Raw genomic sequence first — 24,597 nt, forward strand, 5'->3', positions numbered from 1 at the left:
TAAATGTCTAGAAAAAGAGAGTTAGACTTTAAGGAATTCTTCAAAAGAAATGAAGATAAAATTATCTAATGGAGCAACACTTAGCTTATAAGCATATGTCCCATTTTAATGGAATAAATCCCAAAGAACATTTACCATCTTTATATGTGTGTGTGTGTGTGTGTGTGTGTATACATACATATATATATTTGTATATATACATGTATATATACATATATATATTTGTATATATACATGTATATATACATATATATATGTATATATACATATATATGCATATATATACATATATTTGTATATATACATATATATATTTGTATATTATACACACATATAGTAAATTTGTAGGAACATAGCTAAATATAAGTTTGGTTAAACATTAGTTTCTTCATGTTTAACCCGTGAAAAAAACAAATCATGGATATTATTTTGTGAGGATTAAATGAGCTGATACGTGCAAACTTTTTTTGTAGAATGCCTAGGAAATAGCATGTTCTCAATTAATGACATTTATTATAAAATGTGAAGATGAAATGTGATTGTAGTCTTGTGCTTTATGGGGTTACTAGTCAACGATTTTTTAAATTTTTTTAAATGTTTATTTATTTTTGAGAGAGAGAGAGACAGAGCATGAGCAGGGGAGGGGCAGAGAGAGAGAGGGAGACACATAGTACAAAGCAGGCTCTAGGCTCTGAGCCGTCAGCGCAGAGCCTGACGTGGGGCTCAACCCCATGAACCCTAAGATTATGACCTGAGCCAAAGTCAAACACCCGACTGAGCCACCCAGGCGCCCCACTAGTCAACAGTTTTTGTTCTCTCTTCTTCTAGTCTTCAAATCTTTTCAAATTCCCATAACATACTTAAATAGTTCATTAATTTTCTTTGTGTACAGACAATCCTCTGGTATATTTTGTTAACAACTAACCCTCTTAAAACTGACACAGGAATTTTAGCTACTAGACTTATTTCTGATCAACAGATTTCTTCACTCAAGTGAAGAGAGGACCAAATCCAATACACTTAGCCTTCTCAAATGGATACAAATGGAGTATTTAGGTAATTCTTACAACTGGCCCTACTTTGGAAAGATATTATAAGGAATTCTTTAAATCTTTAAAAAAAAACATAGAGAGGTTTACTTGCTTTAGTCCATTAAAATGGTGCGTTTGTATTGTGGTGTTTTCAATTTCTAAAAGTATTTTCTCTGAATAAAAAGAAAAGCTAGTAAAATAGATCATGCGTTTCCTTAACAAATGGCCTAGAAGCTACTTTTGTGCACAGAGAGGTTTGACTGAATGAATTGCATGCCAGTGGTGAAGGGATGAACCTCTGTCCCCCAAATCCTCTGGGTGATTAGTTTGGTTGAGGACTTGCAAATGAATGATAGATATGTTGTTGTCTGAAAAAAAATCACGGCTGTCACAAAGAGGTTTTAGGTTAGTATTGTTCCACCGTGGCAAATTAAATAATGGATGTCAAAGCATCATGAGCAGTAAGTGGTAGCTATTAGGTGATAATGTCTGGATAGAGAATCAGAAATTCAAGAATGGACTGCCTATATTTGCATAAATTAATCCAAAGGCTTTGCAAGAGAAATCGCTCTCATCTGGCATCCCCATACATTGGTGGGAGAAAATTACCTGAGAGAAAAGCTGTAAAAACTTGGCAGGAAGACTCTTGGAGGATGCCAATTACAAAACTATGTAGAATTTGTTATGAATAATAATGACAATAATACATTAAAGTTTAATCCTGCAAAGTTAATCAGATTGGCAAGTGTGTGGTATAAACAGTTACAGTTTTCTTTTTGCCTATTCCTTTTTGCTTGTTACGGGGTTATTCGCCTCTGCTTCCTCCAAAAGTATCTGTGCTTTATGAATGACAATCAGTTTCTGAAATGAAGATGCTGTCTGCTACTCTTCTGTTTCTGCCTCACCAACTAGACTGTAAATTCCATAAACCTACATCTCTTTTCTTTTCCTCCTGTATCACTATACGTATAGCGAGTGGTCAAAACTAATGAATGAATGATGTTGAATGATTCCCACTGAATCTGAGTAAATGGTAATGGGGTGAGAGAACCCCAGCGAGAAGAACTATGGGTGGGGAATAAGATGGCAATTTCCAAGGTGCAGTAGTGTGTGCTGAGAAGTTATTACTCCATGAGGCGTGAGAAAGACAGATCAGACCCTAGAGCAGGCAAGATGTCTGAGGGCATGGCTTTGTTTCACTTTGCAATGAGTTTTGTACAAACCACTCAAAGTCCAGAAACCATCCAAGGAGTCGCGATTGATAAATCGGGGACCTTTCGTCTGATGGGCCCTGTGTAAACTTAAATATGACTTAGATATTTGGGTAAACAAAAATCAAAAAGGAAATTTGAAACAGAAGACCGAGGGAAAGGATCAGTTCAAACTTGTAAGATCTATATTGAGATTGAGTTTTGAAGTCAGGTTTTTTCATTTAATAGTTTAAAAGATGTACTTTACCTGTCAAAGCAGTTAAATTTTAAACATACAATCTTAATATGTATGTGCATATGTTCATTTTAAATATACTCACAATAGTAGCACATCAGACCTATCGAATGGAACCAGCTGAAAGAGGGAGGGGTGAAATAAACATATGTATATATATTTATTTTTCAAGGGGAGAGAAGGTTAGGAATCAAGACAGTTCATCGGAAAGGCTTGGCATACAACCAGTTCAGCCCTGGATATATAAAACAAGAGGAGATTTAACTTGAACTGTAGTCATTAGGAAGTTGGGAACTGATTTCTTCAAATTTGGAAATGGTAAATACCTGTAAGCCTGGTCACGAGTATTTTTAATTCTTACGAAACTGGAGACTAAAATTTTGAGAAACGGCATTTTGTTTTATTTTTTAAGATTTTTTTTTAACTTGTTTTTGAGAGAGAGAGACAGAGAGAGTGTGAGTGGGGGAAGGGCAGAGAGAGAGAGAGAGAGACAGAGAGAGAGAGAGAGAGAGACAGAATCCAAAGCAGACTCCAGGCTCTGAGCTGTCAGCACAGAGCCCGATGTAGGGCTTGAACCCACGAACTGGACTGCGAGATCGTGACCTGAGGTGAAGTCAGACACTTAACTGACTGAGCCGCCGAGGGGCCCCAAGAAAAGAAATTCCTTTTGTTTGTGCAAGAACACGGGAGGAAATTGTCACTATTATGTAGATGTTAAAAATTATTCATCTTGGTTCTTTATTATAGCACTATACATCTAAGGTCAAAGTGTCCTTGTCAGAAAAAAACAAAAAAAGAAGAGGGGAGATAGTTCAAATAGAATATTCAATAAATATTTTGTGTCCTTCTGGGGAATTTTTAATATGAGTCAATCAATTCATGCATTTGTGTCTACATGCACTACTTACCTTTGTATTGGTATTGATTTTGATTGAATGTGCTCTTTTTTCTCCATTGTTAATTTACTTGTTATCTGAACATTAATCTGTTCAATAATCCAGTGTTTCCTCTGTTTGTTTGAGGATGGTTGTATATGATGGAGAAAGCTTCATGTACTTAAAAACCTCAGAAAAAGCATCTGCTTTTGAAAGACCTAATAGGGACTTCAAGGCAACTTGATAACGAAACACGCTTAGGCTGAACATTCATTATTATTGTTAGCTTTTATTTTCTTCTGGGGTTATTGAATACTGATTTTTAATTACTGAAATAAACTGGGATGTCATAACATCTTGAACAAAATAAATGTGATAATACTTTTATATATCGATTTGAGTAAATTGTTATCATTTCTATAAATAATAAATGTATATAAATAGATCATCAGTTTTCTTAAAACTGTGTAGTCTTAAGAAATTTATTTGCAAGACTGTCTGGGTGGCTCAGTCAGTTAAGCGTCCCACTGTTGATCTCCTCTCAGGTCATGATCTCGCAGTTTGTGGGTTTGAGCCCCGCATCGGGCCCTGTGATGATGGCATGAGGCCTGCTTGGGGTTCTGTCTCTCCTTCTCTCTCTGCCCCTCCCCTGCTTGTGCTCCTGCTCTCTGTCTCTGTCTCTCTGTCTCTCTCTCAAAATAAACAAAGAAACATAAAAAAAAGAAATCTATTTGCAGGAAGAGAGGCATAAGATCACATAATACTTGGCTAGGCAAATGTTTATTATTCGTGTGTGTGTGTGTGTGTGTGTGTGTGTGTGTGCATGTTTTCTAAGGTTTTCTTCCTCCTAACTTTATAATGTTGGGAACACACACCTGCTTATTTGCAGGAATCTTGGAAGGCTGGCAAGAAATGCGGAGGACAAGAGCAATTGTTTTTCTAATACATGTTAGTAGGTAGGAATGTTAGGGCTGGATATCATTTTTTGAGAACTAATAAAATTTTGATACTAAATTGAAATTGTAGAATGTAAGGTAATTCTGGTAGCAAAATTCCAAGTAGCCACATCTCAACTATATGATACGAATTTATTAGTGACTTTAAACAGGTGAGGAAAAAGACATTTCTGCTGGTGACTATAAATACTGAGAGATTTAACCTTTTATTAGGTGGCTTTTTCTGAGTGTTATCACTACAGAAAGTCAAGCTGAGTTTGTAGGCACACAGTGTCTTATCCACCTGAACAATTTGGGCACTTGCACAGCAGCAGGAAATTTTACAAAGGAAAGGTAAAGACTTGACCTTATTCATTTTAGGGTTCTCATAGTTTTTTTTTTTTTGTTTGTTTCTGAAGATTATGAAACTATGGCTAAAATGGTGGCTAGGAAAAATTAAAATTGTACTGAAAATACCTGAGCTGTGATTGAAATATAGGTTTGGGGCTAATGGTGCTATAGGATTCTAACGACCTGCCGAATATTATTTAGAGAAAACAGAGTTTTCAGTTTACGATTCAGTTGATACCTGGGTTAATTATCTATAGTAGAAGGACAACTTAGTCCACTAGATTTATTTTTATTTTTAAAAAAAATTTTTTTTTTTTAACATTTATTTTGAGACAGAGAGAGAGCATGAATAGGGGAGGGTCAGAGAGAGAGGGAGACACAGAATCTGAAACAGGCTCCAGGCTCTGAGCTGTCAGCACAGAGCCCGACGCGGGGCTCGAACTCATGGACCGTGAGATCATGACCTGAGCCGAAGTCGGACGCTTAACCGACTGAGCCACCCAGGCGCCCCCCACTAGATTTATAAAAAAAATTTTATGACGTTGTTGGTCAACATGGTCCTTACTGAAGTCTGTAATTTCTGAAGATTATTTATTTGGGGGGAGAGCACAAGCGGGGGAGGGGCAGGGAGGGAGAGGGGACAGAGGATCCAAAGTGAGCCCTGCGCTGACAGGCTGACAGCAGCAAACCCGATGTGAGGCTCGAACTCGTGACCTGAGCCGAAGTCAGATGCTAAACCGACTGAGCCACCCAAGTGTCCCAAGTATGTAATTTCTGAAATAGCAGCAATTTGGTATAGAGATACCTGCTTTGCGAAGCCTATATTTAAACTTTATATTTTATTAATTTATACTTTATATTTTAAACATTTGCATATATTATTATGCATTTTTATATTTTATATATGTATATTATTTCTCACTAGAGGGATCAGGATCTCTTGAGAGATGAGAAGTTCCCGGTCTTAGTACAGACTGAGTCTAGAATGCTCCAAATCTTACTTATGCCTTACATATACCTTTTTTAATTAAACTTTTTATTTGGGGATAAGTGTAAATTCACATGCAGTTACATGTAAGAAATAATGCAGAGAGATTGCTAGTGTCCTTTATCCAGTTTCCTCTAATTATAACATCTTGCAAAACAATAGCAAACTATCACAACCAGGATTATTGACATTGACATAGTCAGGATATGGAACATTCCATCACTGCATGGATTCGTCTTGTTGGGCTTTGATAACCACATCCTTTTCCCTCCACCTTTGCCTCCTCTTTCCTCCTTTAAAGCCTGGAAACCTTTAATCTGTTCTCTATTTCTAAAATTTTACGTAAAGAATGCTATATAAATGGAAGATCAAATACAACATTTGATCTTTTGGGATTGGCATTTGTCACTCAGAATAATTCTCTGGAGAACCATCTATGTAATCATCAGTAATCATTCCTTTTTATTGCTGAGTAGTATTTCATGGTAGGAATATACACGGTTTTGTTTAACCATTCACCCACTAAATGTTGTTTCCAGTTTGTGGCTATTATGAATAGAGCTCCTATAAACAGGTGTACAGGGTTTGTTTGTTTTTTTTATAAACATATGTCTTCATTTCTCTGAGATAAATGTCCAGGAGAGCAACTGTTGGATAGTATAGATAGGTACCTGTTGAGGATTTCAAGACACGGCCAAACTATTTTCCAAAGTGTCTATACCATTTTGTATTTTCATCAACAACGTATGAGCAATCCAGTTTCTCTGAATCCTTGGTAGCATTTACTTTTGTCATTGTTTTTTTTATTTTTTGCCCTTCTGATAAGTGTGGAGCCGTATCCCATGGTGGTTTTAATGTGTGTTTCCCTAATGGCTAATAATGTTGAACTTCTCATGGGCTTATCTGTCATCTGTATATTCTTTATGGTAAAATGTCTCTTTGTGTCTTTTCTTGCCCGTTATTTAAATGGGTTTTTTCTTTTTTCCTGTTGAGATTTGGGAATTCTTGGGACGTTCTAGATACTAGCTGTACTAGACTGAAAATGACCTCCTAAAGATATCCACATTCTAATCCCTGGAACCTGTGAATGCTATTTCGTATGGCAATAAAAAGGAGTCTTTGCAGATGTAATTCAATTGAGGATCTTGAGATGGAGAGATTATTCTGAATTCTCTGGGTGAGCCCTAAATTCAATCACATGCATCCTTATAAAAGGGAAGCAGAGAGAGGGGTACCTCAGAAGGTGACTGTGTCTAGAAATATGGTCTTTAAAAAGATAATTAAGTTCAAATGAGGTCATTAGGTTAGGGTGGGCCTTCATCCATTATGACTGGTGTCCTTAAGAAGAGGGAATTTCACAGGACGCCTGGGTGGCTCCATGGGTTGAGCGTCCCACTTTGGCTCAGGTCAAGGTCTCATGGTTTGTGAGTTCAAGCCCCGCAGAGCCTGCTTCCGATCCTCTGTCTCCCTCTCTCTCTGCCCCTCCTCCGCTCACACTCTCTCAAAAATAAATAAACGTTAAACAAACCAAAAAAAGAGGAGTGCAACACAGTGCAAGAAAAGACCAGGTGAGGACACAGCTACAAAGCCTCAGAAGAAACCGACACTGCTGACACCTTGATCTCTGACCTTTAGCCTCCGTAACTCTGAGGAAATACGTTTCTGTTGCGTTAGCCACCCAGTCTGTGGTGCGTTATGGTGGCCTTGGTGAACTAATGCAGGAATAAACAGCGTCTTTACTATGTAGAATCTTCCAATCTATGAGCAGGGTATGGTTCCCGATTTATTGAGGTCTTTGATGTCTTTTCATCAGCACTTTGTAATGTTAGGTGTACAAATTCAGCACGCGTTTTTGTTACAAGTGGACCTGTTTTACTTTCTGTTGAGCAATCGGACATGATGTTGAATTTTTTTTTTAATTTTATTTAAATCCAGGTTAGTTAACACATAGTGTCATAATGGTTTCAGAAGCAGAATTTGGGGATTCATCGTTTACATATAACACCCAGTGCTCATCCCGACAGGCGCCCTCCTTAATGCCCATCACCCATCTAGCCCGTCCCCCCACCCACCTCCCCTCCAGCAACGCTCAGTTTGTTCTCTGTTATTTAAGGGTCTCTTATGGTTTGCCTCCCTCTCTCTTTTTATCTTATTTTTCTTTCCCTTCCCGTATGTTCATCGGTTTTGTTTCTTAAGTTCAACGTGCGAGGGAAATCATATGATCATTATCTTTCTCTGACTGCCTTATTTCGGGTATTGAATTTTAATATCAGTTTCCACACGTTTATTGTGTTGTCTAAAAATGTGACTGAATTCTGTGTGCTGATCTTGTATTCTGCAACCTTGCTCAACTCATCTATTTATTAGTTCTAGGAGTTTTATTTGTAGACCCTTGAGGACTTTCTACAGCAGACAATCATGACATCTGCAAATGGGAACTGTTTTACTGCTCCCTTTCTAATCTAGATGCCTTCCTTTAAAAAAAAAATTTCTTAATATTTATTTTTAGAAAGAGAGAGAGAGAGAAACAGAGCACGAGCAAGGGAGGGGCAGAGAGACAGGGAGACAGAGGATCTAAAGCAGGGTCTAGGTTCTGAGTTGTCAACACAGTGCCCGGCGTGGGGCTTAAACCCATGAACCATGACATCATGGCCGGAGCTGAAGTTGGATGCTTAACCCACCGAGCCACCCAGGCGCGCCTAGATGCCTTCCTTTTACTGTCTTGTCATAGTGGCTAGAACTTTCAGTACCTTGTTGTGTAACTGTCTTGAGAGCAGACATCCTTTCCTTGTTCCTCATCTTAGGGGAAAAGCTTTAGACTTGCACCCAGCTTCCACTGTGTCCACTGCTGTGGGCAGACGAGCCTGCCCAGTCCCTGGGCTTGGGACTGCTTTGCTAAGTCCCTGTTTTCCTTCGTTCATTTGTCTGTGTCTGCTGAAATCCTGAGCTGCAGACTCTCTCCAGTAGCCACAAGTAGGATATATGAGAGATAAAAACAAACCCCAGGGAAGTCGCTGTAATGTCATTCTTCAAGTACTCTGTTTCCTCGTCGTCTACTTTGTGCTTTTAGAGTCCTTTTATAACTGTCCAGTTCTTTACAGGGTATGTAGTTGTATTTACAGGAGAGTAGCAGGGAAAAGTGAGCCTACTCCATCTGATCCCTGAACCACGTATTTTCAAAATTGTTACCATATTATTAAATATGACATAATAATACAAGTGGCTTCTTAAGTTTATTTTTCTATTTATTTTGAGAGAGAGAGAGAGAGAGCAGGGGAGAGGCTGAGCGAGAGAGGAAGAGAGAGAATCCTAAGCAGGCTCAGCACTGTCAGCACAGAGCCCGACATGGGGCTCGAACCCGCAAACCATGAGATCACGACCTGAGCCAAAGTCAAGAGTGGGATGCTTAACCGACCCTCCCAGGCGCCCTAAAGTGGTTGTTTTGTTTTGTTTTGTTTTGTTTTGTTTTTAATAGAAGAACCTAGAATATCTCATTGCTATGATGGAACTTAGAGATGCTTTGCAATGAGTTCATTGTGTGCCACGGAGTCTAGCAATTCAACTGAGAGTGTCAAAAAAAGGAGGTCCTAGGCTGGTAACAGAGGACGGGGACACCTGGAGTTGGAGCCTGTCAGGTGAGGAACAGGATATGAGTGCTTGTGACTGTAGTTGTCATCTATTTAAACACAGCTAATGGCCATCAGGCATTTTGCCAATCTGTATGCAGAAATAGTGCTTCACTCATACTCGTCAACTGTCGCGGGTTTACGGTGTTCTTAGGCATATCGCATCAGTCAGTCCGTTCTGTATCATGAGCCTGAAAATTCTGGTGCAGGAAACCAGAGGGCATGATTCATTCCTTCGAGAGAGTTAAAAGGTACCTAGAGAACCCTACTAGTTGGCTTGGGAGGGGACCTGGGGGTAGCCCAATAATGGAAAGATAAGGGCATTAAGGAATCTACTCCTGAAGTCATTGTGGCACTATATGCTAACTAACTTGGATGTAAATTTAAAAGTAAATAAATAAATAAAATAATAAATGAACAAGAATAATGTAAAGGTAAAAATAACCATCCTCTAAGTAAAACTGTAGCTTATAGCATAAGAGATTCTGAGACTTTCACAAGTTATATAACGAACTTTCGAGTACATTTGAATAGCTTCCCTCATTTATGAATGATTCTGCTGTACTAAAATCAAGATGTAGTGTCTAAGACACCCAATTTGAAAAGTTCTGCTTTAATTGCTGTATTTCATTCTCAATCATTCCTGACTTAAATATCTAAACCCTGAGAGTTTCTGTATCATTGCATTGAAATGTGACTGAACTTTATTAAATTTAATCACGTGTGCTCCCTTGCATTAGAAATTTGCAAATTCTGATACCTGTTCCCAGGTCTCCATTTAACATTTCTTAAGTTTAATGCTCTTAGTCCATTGATGAGTAGTTCCGTTTTTTAAATAAAAGTGGAGTTCAAGGGGTTCCTGGATGACTCAATTGGTTGAGCGTCTGACTCTTGGTTTCGGCTCAGGTCATGATCTCACAGTTCATGGGTTTGAGCCCTGCTGCTGGCTCTGTGCTAACAGAGCTTCGGATTCTCTCTCTCCCTCTCTCTTTGCCCCTCCCCCACTGGTACGCACGGGCACTCTCTCTTTCTCAAAACAAATAAACTTTAAAAAAATTTTCTAAAGGTAGAATTAAAGTGAGAAATGGATGAAAAAAAAAAACAGTTGGAAAGAAATGGGAAATTGGGAACACGGGTGCCTGAACCTCTCAGTGTGTCCATGCATGTTATTTAACTGCACCCTATTAATTGGATACATTATTGAATTATACCGTATTAATTACATCTCTTTTTATATCCAGACTAGAAGGACAGTATCCTACCTATTACCATGGTAGAACCTTCCAGAGTTTTAGCGTGAGCAGAGGTTTCAAGAGAGGAAGAAATTTATAGCAGTAACATTTTTTTTTTTTAAACTAGAGACATGAAGTTATTGTAGAGGTTCACCAATGCAAGAAAAAAAAAACTTACATATTTATGGGAGCAAGAGTAATCATTTTGAAGCATATTGTGAACTAAATATCTCAATGACAACCAAAGGCCTTAAACACCAAATGAACATTTGAGGCACTGAACCAATTCACAAAACTGCCTTAATTTCTGCCAATACCTTGGTACACTTTAGAAACCAGAAGGTCAAATGTCTTGACACTCTTGGGAACAACCTGACTTCTGATTTTCCTCTAATGTACCTTATATGTCCCTCCAAACAAAATAAACCAAAACTGTCCTGATGTTTTAAAGTAATCTGCGAGTCTCAAAATGATATAATGAAACGTGAGATGAATATTAGAGTCTACTGGTCTGTCACATGACCTTGGGGAAATCAAAGCCTAAGAGAGGAGTATGTGAGTTTGCTTGAGGTGACAAAGATTCTTTTCTTGACCTAACTTTTTAGTTAGGCTCCTGAGCCTTCAAGGCAGAATGTTTCTGTTACTGTTTTGTGCACGAAACGAGCCACAGAACTGAGATAGTTTGGCACTTAGCTGGTGTTCAAAAATTGACTGTCAGATGAATGATCTTCCATTTCTGTAGCTATAAAATTAGAGTTTTCTGAGAATTTATTATTTTTTTAAAATTTAATGTTTGTTAATTGTTTTTGAGAGAGAGAGAGAGAAAGACAGAGTGGGAACAGGGGAGGGGCAGAGAAAGAGACAGAGACACAGAATCCGAAGCAGGCTCCATGCTTCGGACAATTTTGGTCTTGTAACATGATAAAGATTATATTCCTTTTGGTTCTATTCCTTAGGAGAGATTGTGTAGAATTCTTATTGTTCTCTTCCTGAAATATTTGATAGAATTTTCCAGTGCAGCTATCTGGGTCTGGAGATATTTTTGGAAGCTTTTTAAATATTTTAATATTTAAATATTAGCTTTTTAAATATTTAAAAATAATGGTTAACCATTTTTAAGTGATCTTTGCTAGTTTATATGTTCAAGAGATTTAGTCTATTTCATATAAGTTGTTGAATTGATAAGCATAGTTTTTCCCTAATATTCTGTTACTATATTTCAATGTCTGTAAAGTCTGTAGTGATGCTCCTCTTTCATAACTGATACTGGTAATTTGAGTTGTTTCACTTTTCTTCTAGAGCAGTCTGGCTAGGGGCTTATCATTTTCATTAATCTTGTAAAAGAACCAGCTTTGGTTTTCACTGGTTTTTCTCTGTCACTTCCCAATTGTTAATCATTTCGATTTCTGCTCTGAACTTTGTCAATTCCTTCCTTCTGCTTGCATTGAATTTAATTTGCTCTTCATTTCTTAGTTTCTTACAATGGAAACTTAGAGGCCTGGTTTGAGACCATTCTTAGTTTTCTAAAATCAGTATTTAATGCCATAAATCTTCCTCTAAGCACTTCAGCTGTAACAAACTACTTCAGTAGTAACAAACTACTTCAGCTGTACCTTACAATGTTTTTAACAGCTTTGTTGAGATGCAATTGACTAATAAAAAACTACATATTTAAATGGACAATTTGATATGTTGTCACACACACGCATGCAGTGATCTATACTGCATCTATAGTGATCTAAACGGCATCATTATGCCCCCAATTTTCCTCATGCCATTTAATGATCATTTTCATCTGCTCACCCCACTCCCATTGGTCCCCAGCAACAGCTGGTCTTTCTTCTGCCACTGTAGATTGGTTCGCATTTTCTAGAATTTTATATAAACGGACTTAGGGGGTATGTATTCTTTGTTCTGTCTGACTCTTTTTACTCCATTTAATTATTTAGGGCTTATCCATGTTTTGTGTGTTATCTATCAGTAGTTCATTCTTTTTATTGCTGGTGTTTACCAATGTGATTATCATGTGTTGGTGTCATTTTTTTGAGGCTTGATGAATTTCTCAAATCTCTAAATTTGTGTCTTTCATAAAATGTAGAAAATAATTGCTTATTTTTTGTTTAATTTTTTCTGTACCAATCTTTTTCTCCTCTCCTAAGGCTCCAATGAAACATAGAGTCCCAGGTTCTTGAGGTCTTGTTCATTTTTCTTCAGTCTTTCTCTCTATTCTTTACTTTGGATGATTTACATTAATTTATCTTCAAGTTCCCAGGCTCTTTCCTCTGTCATCTCTATTGTATTATTGAACCTATCCTGTGATTAAAAAAAATTCAGATATTGTATTTTTCTGTCATAAAATACTCAGATTTTTTAGTTTCTTCTTTTTCATAGTTTCTTTTTCTCTATGAAGAACTTCCATATTTCCATTCATTACGATGTGGAGTATTGTTATGGTAGTTGCTTGAAAGGCTTTGTCTGATCATCCCGACACCTAGGTAATTTGTGGGTTGACATCTGTTGATAGTCATTTCCCCTAAAAATTTTTAGTATTTCCTGGACATTTTTCATGTCAAGTAATTTTGTATCGAATTATTTGCATTTTGAATATTTTGTAGACTCTGGGTCCTGTTAAAATTATCTCTAGCATGCTGGTTATGGTGACTTGTTTGGTTTACTGGGCAATCAAACCAATTATGTTCAGACTAAATAATGTTTATGTCCGTGGGCTATGGATTCAATATCTTTTGTTTTCAAAATCTTTACCAAATTCTGTAGCCTAATTATGGAAAGAGCCCAAATGTCCGTTGACTGATGAATGGAGAAAGATGTGATACACACACACACACACACACACACACACACACACAGAGTGGAGTACTACTCAACCATCAAAAAGAATGGAATCTTGCCATTTGCAACAATGTGGATCGAGCTAGAGTGTATTATGCTAAGCAAAATAAGTCAGTCAGAGAAAGACAAATACCATAAGATTTCACTCATACGTGAAATTTAGGAAACAAAACAGAAGAACATATAGGAAGGGAGAAAAAAGAGAGGGAAATAAACCATAAGAGACTCTTCACCATAGAGAACAAATTGAGGGTTGCTGGAGAGGAGGTGGGTGGGGGTTGGGCTAAATGGGTGATGGGCATTAAGGAGGGCACTTGTTATGATGAGCACTGGATGTTATATGTAAGTGATGAATCACTGAATTATGCTCCTGAAACCAATATTACACTATATGTTAAGTAACTAGAATTGAAATAAAAAATTGAAAACAGACAAACAAACAAAACCCTTTGCCTATGCTGCTTTGAGTCTGTCCCCCACACACATGCCACTCAGGGCATGGTCCTAGACTTGGATGATTGTTTAAATCCGTTCACTTCCCTGTAGATTTTTCTATGCTTCTTGAGGGTCCATCTTGTTCCTAGAGCTAAGGGTTGAGACTGGAACTTGTGCAGGTTCAAACAGAATTAGGAAAACCTATATTCTGCTCTCTCCTCCATGGGATTTCCTTTCCATACTCTCTAGCCTACAGAGGCCCCCTTTTTTTCTGATCCACTGGCCATAAAGGAAAGGATCTCTTCAAAATGTTAGTGCTCACACCATCAAAGCACAGCTATCTGACTAAAGCCATCCCTCTGGCAAAGCCAGGGCATAGAAAAGGGAGGGGAAAAAAAAGATATTTCAACTACATTTGACCTCAGGGACTTCTTTGGCCAATTACTCTGGCCAGAGAGACTGGTATCTAAAAGAATATTTTTTTAATGTTTATTTATTGTTGAGAGGGTGAGAGAGAGAGAGAGAGAGCAGGGGAGGGCAGAGAGAGAGGGAGACACAGAATCCAAAGCAGGCTCCAGGCTCTGAGCTGTCAGCACAGAGCTGGACGTGGGGCTCAAACCTACGAACTGTGAGATCATGACCTGAGCCAAAGTCAGATGCTTAACTGACTGAGCCACCCAGCCGCCCATCATGTTATAATGTTCTTGCTCTGGACCTCATTTCTCCAAGGAGAAATGTCTACTCCCATTTTTGTTTACTGCTACTCATGTGTTGTTGCTTTTAGGCCCTCTTCATGGGCAGAGGTAGAAAAGAATTCTAAGTATGCACGTGTATACGAATATTGATTTCTACATCCATTTATATTATTATTATTGTTACTATTATTAGTTATTTTCTCCATGACTTCATACCGCTGTCATGAAAATTAATCCAACATCACAGGACTCATTACTTGCTTCCCCCTTCCAAGCTTTCAACTTCCTCACGCAACAGTGAGAAACTTGGTTTCTATGATCTTTGGTATTCTTCCGCCCTTATCCCATCCCAGAATACACAGGAAGTAGTTGCAGAATTGCCATCGTGTATTTCTGATAGCATAAAACCTCATACTACAATTCATTTCTTTATATTTTTCTTTTTCCATTGTGTAGACAGTACAAAAATAGTGCTTACAAGTTATATGGGTTAGGGTTATTTTTATACTCCCTACTCAGTGTCGTTATGTTATTGATTCCTAATAGAGTTAGGTTCATTTGATTCTGTACATAATCCATTTTAGAGTTTTCTCCCAATCCCTATGCTTTTAATATATAAAACATTAGCACAGTTTCTGAAGTCAAAATTGTATAGGATGTATATTCAGAGAAGGATGATTCTCCCATCCCCAGCCCCTCTTTCCAGTTTCCACCTTCCCCCTGAAGGTAATAAATCTCACTGCTAGTTTCCCATTTAACTATTCTGTATTTCTCTTTTATAAAACTAAGATGACATGTGTATGTTTTTGTATTTGCCCGTTTTCTTACAGAAATAGTATACTCTATCTCCCCTTTTGCATTTTGCTTTTCTCACTTGATGATACATGGTGGAAATCGCTCCATATTAGTTCATAGAGAACTTTCTTCTTGTCGATAGTTTCATGGTACTCCATTATGTGGATATTCTATAGTACATTCAATTGATCTCTTTTGTCAGGGCACGTAGGTTGCTTCAAATATATTTGCAATGACAAACGATTCTCACACAAATAACCTTATTCATACATATTTTTGTTTTATCAGAGGTTTATTATCCAGGGTAGATTTTGGGGGGGGGGGGGGGGCTGGGCTAAAATGTAAATTCATTTGCCATTTTGATCAGTATTGCCAAATTCCTCTCTATAACTACTGTACCAGCTGGCGTGCCCACCACTCATATATGAGGCTGCCTATGTCCCATAGCCTTGCCACAGTGCCATGTGAAGCTTTTAAAACTTTGCCAATCTCTGTTTGCAACAACATGGATGGATCTAGAGGGTGTCACGCTAAGTGAAATGAGTCACTTGCAGAAAGACGAATACCATATGATTTCGCTCATGTGTGGAATTTAAGAAACAAAACAAATGAACAAAGAAAAAAGGCAAACAGAAAAGGCAGACATTTCAGTAGAGAGAATAAGCTGCTGCTTGCCAGAGGGGAGAGGGGAGGGGGGATGGGTGAAATCGATGAAAGGGATTAAGGGTACGCTTATGGCGATGAACTCTGAGTAATGTATAGAACTGTTGAATCATTATGTTGTGCACTGGAAATTCATATAAAACTGTATGCTAACTATACTTGAATTAAATAAATAAATTAAAAAATAATAAAATAAATTTTGCCAATCTGATAAATAAAAAATGGTATCAGTGTCATTAATTTTGCCTTTCTCTTACAATGATTGAAATTAAGCACTGCCATATATTTAAGGACCGTATATATAAATGTGTATATATAATTCAAGTATTTACAAATGTTTGAAAATATAGTAAAAAAATTCACCAATGGCCTGCTCATATCTTTAGTTCAGTTTTGTTTTTGTTTTTTTTTTTGCCCTGTTAAGTGTTGGATCTTTTTACCTCAGTTTAATTTATTTATTTTTTTAAAGCTTATTTATTTATTTTGAAAGAGAGAGAGAGACAGAGGGAGAGTGGGCAGGGGAAGGGCAGAGAGAGAGGGAGAGAGAGAATCCCAAGCAGGCTCCGCACTGTCAGCACAGACCCCGATGTGGGGCTTAAACTCACGAACCATGAAATCATGACCTGAGGAGAAACCAGGAGCTGGACACCCAAACGACTGAGCTCCCCAGGCACCCCTTTTTACCTCAGTATTTAAAAAGTCGTTATATATTAGGAATATTAGCCCTTTATCGATGATATGCATTGCAAATATTTTGTCTGAGTTTGTTACCTGTTTGGAACCTTTCTACTGGTGTTTTTGCCATGTAGTATTGTAATTATTATTATGCAAAAATATCAATCTTCTGCTTTACTAGATCCGAATTTTGAGTCATAGTTAAAATTCCTTTCCATACCTAGGTTACAGATGAATTAACTTTTTCTTTTATTTCTTTTTAACGTTTATTCATTTTTGAGAGACAAAGACAGCGCGTGAGTGGGGGAGAGGTAGAGAGACAGAGAGGGAGACACAGAATCTGAAGCAGGCTCCAGGCTCCGAGCTGCCAGCACAGACTCTGACTGCGGCACAAGTGACGATTTCACGGTTTGTGAGTTCACGCTTCGCTTCCGGCTCTCTGGAGCTGTTAGCGCAAAGCCTGCTTCAGATCCTCTGTCCTCTTCTCTCTGCCCCTCCCCCCCCCACAAGATAAATAAATAAACACGAAAACAAAGTTTCTTGTAAGATACGCATCCAAAAGACTCAAACATAAGACGTGAACCTGGAAAACCCCTGGAAGAAAGCGTAGGGGAAAATCTACATGACATTGGTCTGGGCACTGCTTTTAGGGATATGACACCCAAAGCACGGGCAACGACAAAGTAAACAACACAAAGAAGCTTCTACACAGCAAAAGAAGCCATCGCAGAGTGAAAAGGCAAACTTTGAAAGGGGAGAGAATGTTTGCAACTTATATCTCTGATAAAGGGTTAATCTCCAAAATGCATAAAGAACTCTTACAACTCAAGTGAAAACAAAAAACAAACAAACAAAAAAACCCATAATAATCCAATTAAAAAATGGACAAAGCGCTTGAGTAAACATTTCTCCAAACATGATATACAGATGGATAGTCTGCACATGAAAACAGGCTCAACATCACTCATCATCAGAAAAATGCAGATCAAAACCACAGTGAGCTAGCACCCCACACCTGTCAGGACGGTTAATCAAAACGACAAGAAATAATAACAAGGCGAGGATGTGGAGAAAACGGAACCCTCACTCCTGATGGGTGGAAGCACAATACGGTGCAGCTGCTGTGGGAAACACTGTGAAGGATCCTCAAAAATTAAAAACAGAACTATCACCTGATACAACCATCTCACTTCTGGGTATTGTCCAAAAGAACTGAAACCAGGATCTTGAAGAGATATCAACACTCCTGCGTTCACGGACGCACCGTTCACAGTACCCAGGATGCGGAAACAACCCGAATGTCCACCAACAGATGAACGAAAAAAGAAAATGTCATATATAGGTGCGCAATGGAATACTGTTTAGCCTTAAAAAGGGGGAGATTCTGCAATATGAGACAGCACGGATAAACCTTGAGGACATTAGGCTAAGTGCAAGCAACCAGTCACAGAAAGACAAATACTGCCTGAGTCCATTTTATTTGAGGTATCTGAAATAGTCAAATTCATAGAATCAAAGAGTAGAGTGGGGGTGCTCGGGTGGCTCAGTCGGTTAAGCGTCCGACTTCGGCTCGGGTCATGATCTCACAGTTCGTGGGTTGGAGCCCCACGTCGGGCTCTGTGCTGACAGCTCGGAGCCTGGAGCCTGCTTCGGATTGTGTTTCTCCCGTTCTCTCTGCCTTTCCCTCACTCATGTTCTGTCTCTCTCTCTCTCTCAAAATTAAATAAGCATGAAAAAAAAAAAAAAAGTAGAATGGTGGTGGCCGAGAGATTGAGGGAACGGAAAATGGGAACTTATCAACAGGGATAAAGTTTCAGTCAAACAAAATGAATAAGCTCTAGATATCTGCTGTACATCATCGAACCTGTAGTCAATAATAACGTATGTACACTTAAAAATTTGTTAAGAGGGTAGATCTTATGTTAAATGTTTTTATGACAACATACCATTTTTTTAAAAAAAAAATAAAAATCTCGTCATTTTTATCGGAATAGAATTAATTGATAAATTACTTTAGGAAGAACAAATAGGCTTCCATAGCTTGGCTATTGGAAATAACGCTGCAGTAAACATAGGGGTGCACATATCTTTAATTTAGTGGGGTTTTTTTCCTTTGGATAAAGGCCCAGTAGTGGAATTATTGGCTCCTATGGTATTTCTATTTTTGATGTTTTTAGGAACTTCCATACTATTTTACACAGTGGGTGTACCAGTTTACATTCCGACCAACAGTGCATGAAGGTTCTTTTTTTCCACGTCCTCACCAATACTTGTTATTTGTTGTCTTTTTGATTCCAGCCATTCTGACATTTGTAAGGTGATATCTCATTCTGGTTTTGCTTTGCGTTTTCTCTGATGATCAGTGATGTTGAGCATCTTTTCATGTACCTGCTGAGTATCTGTATGTCGTCTTTGAAAAAAAAAATGTGTATTCAGGTCCTCTGCCCATTGTAATTGGATTCTTCCACTTGGGAAATTACCTATTTTCTATTGTTCTGAATTGACTTGCATACAAACCTACAAAGTTATCTCATGATTTAAAAAGGCATTTTGTTTCATTTGTTAATCACCTTATCATATCGTACTTTATAAATTTATGCTTTCTTCCCTTTTTAAAGTTAGGTGATGATTTTCTATTTTGTTTAAAACATTTTTTCTAAACCAAGATTTTGATTTATTAATTAGGTGTATTGTTTTCTATTCTCATTCAATTTCTGCTTTTCTCTTTAGTTTTTTTTCTTCTTTGTGCTTTCTTTTGGCTTACTTTATATATATATATTTTAAGTTTATTTCTTTACTTTTGAGAGAGAGAATGAGAGAGAGGACCAGCAGAGGAGGGGCAGAGAGAGAGGGAGACAGGATTTGAAGTGGGCTCTGTGGTGACAGCACAGAGCCCGACGCGGGGCTTCAACTCATGGACCGCGAGATCATGACCTGAGCCGAAGTCGGACACTTAACCTACTGAGCCACCCAGGGGTCCCTATAGTTTTTTTTTGTTTGTTTGTTTGTTTTTAAGGTTGCTTGCTGGGAATTTAATTCATTTGCATGCTTTTATTTTTACTGATAAATGTGATTAGGGCTATGAATTTTCCACTGATCACTGCTTTAAGTATATTGTATAGATTTTTATATGCATTATTTATGCTATCATATTGTATAGATTTTTATATGCAGTGTTTATGCTATCATATTCCTAGAGAAATCTGTAATTTCAGTTTGCATGCCTCCTTTTGATGAAGAGTTGTTTTGGTTTTTTTTTAATATTTATTTATTTTTGAGAGAGGGAGAGACAGCATGAATGGGGGAGGGGCCGAGAGAGAGGGAGTCACAGAATCTGAAACAGGCTCCAGGCTCCCAGCTGTCAGCACAGAGCCCGACGCGGGGCTCGAACTCACGGACCGCGAGATCATGACCTGAGCCAAAGTCGGATGCTTATCTGACTGAGCCACCCAGGCGCCCCGATGAAGAGTTGTTTAAAAATTTGCTGTAACATCAACATGAGATGGTCTTTAAACTTTTGTTAATATTTTTTAATATTGCCTTCTTAGCAGAAAGTACTTTTTGTGATATTTTTACTGCTCTAATATTTTCTTTGTGGCCTAATATTTTATTGATTTTCGTGAGTGTTCCATGTGTATTTATGAAGAAAGTATACTCTCCTTCGATAAGGTTATGAAAATAGAACTTTAAGTTTCAAGTTCAACATACTTCCATAAGAGCTATATATGCTTTTTATTTTTTGGTCCGGTCTTTGTTATGCTGAATATGGTATGTTAAAATCTCCCATTAGCAGAATGTATTCATAAAGGTCTCCTTCCATGTTCTTTCATTTTGCTTTATAAAGAGTATTTCTGTGTCATTGGTGGTGTAGATATGCTTAACTGCTATATCTGTATTGTTAATTATGGTTTTTTTTATAAATAAGCATCCTTTTTTACTTGTACTGCTTTTTTCATTTGAAATTTACTTTTTAGGCATCAAATCATGATTTCTGTTTTCATAATGCTTCCATTTGCTTGGTACACTTTTGCTCATTCCTTTATTTTTAACCATTATAAATCACTGGGTTTTATTTGTTTTTAATTTATTTTATTTTATTTTTTTAAAATTTTTTTTAACGTTTTATTTATTTTTGAGACAGAGACAGAGCATGAACAGGGGAGGGTCAGCGAGAGGGAGACACAGAATCTGAAACAGGCTCCAGGCTCTGAGCGGTCAGCACAGAGCCCGACGCCGGGCTTGAACCCACAGACCGCGAGATCATGACCTGAGCCAAAGTCGGCCGCTTAACCGACTGAGCTGCCCAGGCGCCCCTAAATCACTGGGTTTTAAGAGTTTCTCATGTATACAGAATATAGCTGGGTTTTCCTTTTTAAGTCAAAGTAAAAATTTTTCATTCTTTTTTTTTTTTATTTTTTAATTTTTTTTAACGTTTGTTTATTTTTGAGACAGAGAGAGACAGAGCATGAACGGGGGAGGGTCAGAGAGAGAGCGAGACACAGAATCTGAAACTCAGCACCGAGCCTGACGCGGGGCTCGAACTCACGGACCGCGAGATCGTGACCTGAGCCGAAGTCGGACGCTCAACCGACTGAGCCACCCAGGCGCCCCTAAAAATTTTTCATTCTTAATTGTCTTTTAGGTTCATTCAAGTTTGTTGCTGTTACTGATATATTTGTTTTCCTGTCATAATGTTGAAAGCGTGATGTTATATTTTCTTGTGTTTCTTCCTCCAGTTGATTTTTTTTTTCTTTCTCACTAATTATATTTCTTTTGATGTTTTGGGAAGTTTTTGCTTGTTTGTTTTAGTGGTTAACTTTAATATCACATTTATTTATTTATTTATTTATTTATTTATTTAATGCTTATTTATTTTTGCCAGAGAGAGAGAGAAAGAGAGAGACTGAGCGTGAGTGGGGGAGGGGCAGAAAGAGAGGGAGACACAGAATTCGAAGCAGGTTCCAGGCTCCGAGCTGTCCGCACAGAGCCCAATGGGGGGGTCGGACTCACAAACTGTGAGATCATGACCTGACCCGAAGTCAGTCGCTTAACCGACCCCTACCCAGGCACCCCTTTAATATCACATTTATATCATGGTTTCTTTGTATCATGTTCAATGCCCTTAAACCACTGTTTTCTTATTAAATCTGTTAATTTTTGGTTTGCCAATTTTTTTTTCAAATTTTTATTTAAATTCTAGTTAATCAACATATAGTGTAGTATTGACTTCAGGTATAGAATTTAGCAATTCATCACTTACGTATAACACCCAGTGCTCATGCCAACAAGTGCCCCCCTTAATGCCCATCACACCCACTTAACCCATCCCCCCCCCACCTCCCCTCCAGCATCCCTTAGTTTGTTCTCTATAGTTAAGGGTCTGTTTTATGGTTTGCCTCTCCCTTTTCTTCCCCCATGTTGATCTTTTTTTTTTTTTTCTTAAATTCCACGTATGAGTGAAATCATATGGTATTTGTCTTTCTCTGACTGACTTATTTCACTTAGCATAATACACTGGAGCTCCACCCGCTGGTTTGCCAATTTTTCTTAAGAAAGAGAGACGGCACAAGTGAGCAAGAGGCAGACAGAGAAGAAGGGAGAGAGACAGAGAGAGAGAGGGAGGGAGGGAAGGAGAGAAAGAGAAAGAGGAGCGGGGCTCACCCGGGACTCACGTTTTTACCCAAAGCGGGGCTCGAACTCACCCAAAGCAGGGCATGAGTTCACTCGATGTGGGACTTACCAACTGCGAGAGCATGACCTGAGTCCAAGTCAGATGCTTAACCACGGAGCCACCAGGCGCCCTGCCAATTTTTTTATGGTATCATTTAACTCCCACCTTTTGTGTATAGAAAAATCAATAAAATTATTTTACTTTCCTCTTCCTCTTTCCCTTTCTATTCTCTTCCTAAATTTAATTGCATTTTTTTGATTTTTTAAGAATATATAACATATAATATGTATTGTGTAACCTATAACAGTGTTCTTCTGCCCTTATATCACGTTTATTCTTGTCTTTACTCTAAAATGACTCATATTAAATGCTCATCATCAGTCTTTTGGATGAAATTTTCCCAGTCATTCCTTGGTTAGTTGAATGTCATCCACCATTTATTTTGTTTTTTTAATTTTTTAACTTTTATTTGTCTTTGAGAGAGAGAGACAGAGCGTGAGCAGGGGAGGGGCAGAGAGAGGGGGAGACACAGAACCCGAAGCAGGCTCCAGGCTCTGAGTTGCCAGCACAGAGCCCGACGTGGGGCTCGAACCCACAAACTGTGAGATCATGACATGAGCTGAAGTTGGACGCTTCACCGACTGAGCCACCTGGGTGTCCCCACCATTTAATTTCTTAAGCACGGCTTATGGGTTCAGAACTCTCTGAGTTTAACATATTTTTGAACTTTTTATAGACTCGATGGCTAGCATGTCTGGATGTCAAACTCTTCATTTCAAACTTTGAGTATATTTTTTCTTTTTTTTAGTTTAAAGTATACTTTATATACAGTAAAATTCACCCTTTTAAAATTGCACACAAGGATTTATAGTTTTTCAAATTTTGAGTGTATATATATGATATTTACATATTATATTTATATTGTATAATAAAAATATAGATTATAGATTATAGATGTGTATATGTAAAAATTTAAATTATATATGTATATGTAATTATATATGTGTATATATATATGTATATATGTATATAAATTATATGTGTATATACAATTATATATATGCATATATGTATGTGTGTGTGTGTATATATATATATATATATATGCATATATATATCTGTACAATACACACCACTACCAGACTAAGATATACCAAATAAATACTCCTTTTCAGTCATCCTCCCACTTTCAGTCCCTGGAAACTAGTGATCTGTTCTCTCTATAGATTTGCCTTTGAAAAAACGTCTTACAAATGGTTGACTTTTTGAAAAATATTGCTTCACTATTCCTTTGCTTTGTTGTTTTTGTTACTTGTGAGGTCAGTCTCATTCTTTTGCTCCTATAAATCATTCCTTATTTTTACCTGGAATCCCTGAGGATTTTTTCTTTATGTTTAAAATTAAAAAAATAGAATAGTCATATGATCCAGTCATTCCACTACTGGGTATGTAACCAGAGAAAATGAAAACACTAATTCAAAAACATATATGCATCCCTGTGCTTACTGCAGCATTATTTACAATAGCCAAGATATGGAAGCAACCCAAGTGCCCATCGATATATGAATGAAGAAAGAAAATGTGGCCTATGGATACTATGGAGTATTACTCAGCCATAAAAGAGAATGAAATCTTGTAATTTGCAACAGTACGGATGGACCTAGAAAGTATAATGCTAATTGACGTCAGTCAGAAAGTCAAATACCATATGATTGCACTCATATGTGGAATTTAAGAAACAAAACAAATTAAAAAAGACAAATAAAAAAAAACCAGACTCTTCAATACAGAGAACAAGCTGGTATTTGCCAGAGGGGAAGTGTGGGGGGGATGAGTGAAATAGATGAAGGGCAGGAAGAGTGCTATTATCTTGATGAGCTTTGAGGAACATAGAATTGTTCAATCATTATATTGTACACCTGAAACTCACGTAACTAATATAACACTAGTTACACTGTATGCAACACTATAACATTAATCACTAATACACCTGAAACTAATATAACTGATATAACACGGTATGTTAATTACACTTGAATAAAAATGCAAAATATGAAATGCATAGGGTAAAGAGATGGCACAACATGAAAAGGAAACATTAAAAACCTCTCTAAAATCAATATCATGAAAACTTTAAATGCCTGGATTGTATTGTGATGATGTGACCTGGCACTTACGTAATTAGTCATTAATTTGTTAGCCCCTACCGCCTTGTAAAAACATAAATTATAGACTCCATGAAGACGAATGGCTGTTATTGAGTATTTAATATGTGCCAAGCACTTAGTTGGCAAACATTTAAAAAGATCACTTCCAATATATTTACGAA

At 37.7% G+C, this 24,597-nt stretch overlaps 1 protein-coding gene across 1 annotated transcript in view; it reads right to left on the reverse strand.

Annotated features, from left to right (window-relative positions):
* The window catches only part of HTR2C (5-hydroxytryptamine receptor 2C), a 272,146-nt gene that overhangs the window by 133,089 nt on the left and 114,460 nt on the right, over positions 1-24,597 (reverse strand). The gene's annotated exons all lie outside the window — the stretch shown is intronic.

Source organism: Panthera onca, chromosome X (assembly GCF_046562875.1).
Source record: "Panthera onca isolate mPanOnc1 chromosome X, mPanOnc1 haplotype 2, whole genome shotgun sequence".
NCBI classification, from domain to species: Eukaryota; Metazoa; Chordata; class Mammalia; order Carnivora; family Felidae; genus Panthera; species Panthera onca.